General features: G+C 40.8%; 1 pseudogene; it reads left to right on the forward strand.

The window, feature by feature from the left end:
• Nucleotides 1–1,660: 1,660 nt before the first annotated feature.
• Nucleotides 1,661–2,623, forward strand: LOC146870112 (olfactory receptor class A-like protein 1; annotated as a pseudogene).
• The last annotated feature ends 341 nt before the right edge of the window (nt 2,624–2,964 follow it).

Here is a 2,964-nt window from a genome sequence, read left to right on the forward strand (position 1 = left end):
ATCACTGGTGAGAGCCCAGTTACCTTGCAATTTGGGAGAGCCATCGGAACCAAACTGCCACAGTGGACAATAGACTGATCATTGAGTACTGATGAAGTTCATGTCACAGACACTTCTCGCAAGTGCAAAATTAAAACCTATTCCCAGCGGCATCACCGAGCTAAGGAGACAGTTTCTGATGAAGATATTGGGTCCTGGTCAAGAAGAAATTAAATTGTAAAACAGACACTCGACTTGCACAACCCTTAGATGATCAACTGGTCCCAGAATGCTTGTTTATGGTCCAGGGAGGACTTGGCCTCGCAGTGTGGGCTATACTTCTCTCATGAGGAGCAGGGTCAAGGATGATTTGCATATGGCTGGATCCAAACTAGGGTGGCGAGGTGAACAACAAAATAATGGATTAAACCCAGATCTCTGTGAAAGAGGGTGAATTTTTGCATTGTTCAGCATTCCATCCATCATTTGTTCTTACTTTTTGCTTTTCATTCTTTTTAGCATTATCCCGTTTGCCACTTTGAGGCAATGTATATATTCACACAGTGAGGCCCAAATAGATTGTTTAGCATGGTACAATAGAAGCCAAATTAGCAATCTATATCATAGTTTTCCAACCCCAAATTAGAGAGACAAAAGAGCCCATTTTCCTGCGGTTTGCAAACTTTTTATTACACTAAAGTAGGTTGACATGGTTCCATATTCTTGACCTTCACATAGCTGTCAGATTGTTCTGCATTCCATAGCTCTCTGCTTACGGGGAGAAGGAATTATTAAGAACATTCCAAATTCCTCATTTTATGTGAAATCCCAATTGCATAGAACTTTATTACCTTTGTCAGTATTTAAGTGAGTGTTGTTACAAAAATCCTTTCCAACTTCGCACTCTGCTATTATTTTCCAACCACCATAGTAGAACATATAGTATGTGATTAGTTCGGTAATAGGGCATATTAGAGGATCAGTTGATCTTAAAAATCTGGGCAATGTTTGTCCAGTCACTGCTCTTTAAAACACTGCATGTGTTCTACTCACCATTCTAGTTGTGCAAGGTTTTTCTCATGCACTCGACGTTTCTACTATTATTATTACTGTCATTTGTAGAGCGCGCAGCTACCTCCAACGGAGGTGTTCCGGCGCTTGCAGAAGAGTAGAGAGGATTTTGGGTATTAAAAGTATTAGATACGGTCGAACTATCCCTGATTATTACCAAACCTTCCTGCGTTCTCTCCTATGCCCAAGTACTGTTTCCCTCCAGCAAATAACACTGCAATACAACATGCTCAAACAACACAATAACTTTTTTTTCACTTTATTGCTCATCTTCTCCTTTCAAAATACGTAGATAAGAGTTTGAAAGATCTGCATTTATAAAAGAGTGAATTACCTTGCACAACTTGTCCTAGCAAGTGACTCATCAAGCCCAATCGCAGAGAACTTCATAAACCATATGTTTTTTCATTGTTTTTGGGCAAAATACTCAAAGTACACAAGAACAAAAATCTTTTGCAAATTGACATACTGCTAAACCTAACCGAGCACTCAAAGTTACCAGTATAGGAACTTATGTAGACAATTCAATCGGGGGCAATGTAAAACCAGGCACCACTGCTATGCATCTTGGTCTCACTTTAACAAAGACTTCTGCTTGTTTTCAGGTGCCATGGAGTTTCCCCTCATCTTAAAAGCCATTGGCTTTTCCTCTTTGGTTTCCATTGGAATTCTAGGCAATGTCTTGATTCTGGCAAATGTTGTTCACATCCGGATCTTGGAGAAGAGGCTTATGCCCCGAATGTCATCCTTTTAGGACTAGCTGCTGCCAACCTGTTGGTAATAATCACAAAAGGAATCCCACAGATGGTGAAATCCTTTGGCATTCAGAACATATTCAATGACTATGAGTGCAAGATAATCTCCTTCATGTATCGTGTCTCCCGTGGAATGACCATCTGCATCACATGTCTCCTGAGCTGCAACCAGTGCATCATTATAGCCCCGCCCTCAAAGTCATGGGTTCCCTTGAAGAAGAAAGTGCCAAGAAACATCACAGTCATAATTATGGCACTATGTTGCATTGACTGCTCCATTTACCCTTCGTGTATTCTGCAGGTCCGGGCAATAGCCAACTACACAACATCAGAGTACATCATGTATTTAGAATTCTGCATCCACGACTTCTCAACCTTCACATCCTATGTGGCTAATGGCACTGTCATTGCCTTGCGAGACTTCCTGTTTGTGGGACTCATGACTGTTGCGAGCTACTACATTGTTCTTAGTTATATCGGCGCAGGAGGCAGGTGCGCGGTATAAGGAGCTCAGACAGAAATTCTGGTAGGACAGTCGAGTATACAGCAGCAAGAGCAGTCGTCTTGTTGGTCTCTATGTTCTGTTGTTTGGTCTGGACAGCGGCTTGTGGATCTATACTCTGTTTGTCTCCAGAGTGGCACCGGCCATATCTGATGCTAGAGTTTTCTTTGGCACCTTGTATGCTGCAGTGAGCCCAATTGTGATCCTCAAGACCAACAAGAAACTTCTAACCACACTGCAATGCACACAGAGAAAAGGCACCATTAAACCTTGCCCCGAAAGCACAACTACAGATGTTCCCTTCTCTAAGAATTAAGAACAAACAGGGAAAATACTGAAAAAAACTCTGTCATTCATGTATGCTTCTTTGTTGACAACGCTAAAATGACTTCCATATTTGGTTCTTGTATAGTGTGAACTTAGCCTAAAGACAATAGGGTACTTTCTTTTAGTGAATACGAAAAGTTGAACATGTAAAACAAGTGTTGCAGAATGGATCTATTTTAGAAGAAGGGGTAAGAAGTTTACTTTAACTCATTGTCCAGTATTAGTCTTGTTTGCCATGCAATTTAGCGTGTCAACTCAAAACTCATGCAAATAATTTAATATTCTCAAATCTGATGCCTGGAAAACTAGAAAATATTTATAGCTCATGTA

This window comes from Triturus cristatus, chromosome 1_1, assembly GCF_964204655.1.
Source record: "Triturus cristatus chromosome 1_1, aTriCri1.1, whole genome shotgun sequence".
Classification (NCBI taxonomy): domain Eukaryota; kingdom Metazoa; phylum Chordata; class Amphibia; order Caudata; family Salamandridae; genus Triturus; species Triturus cristatus.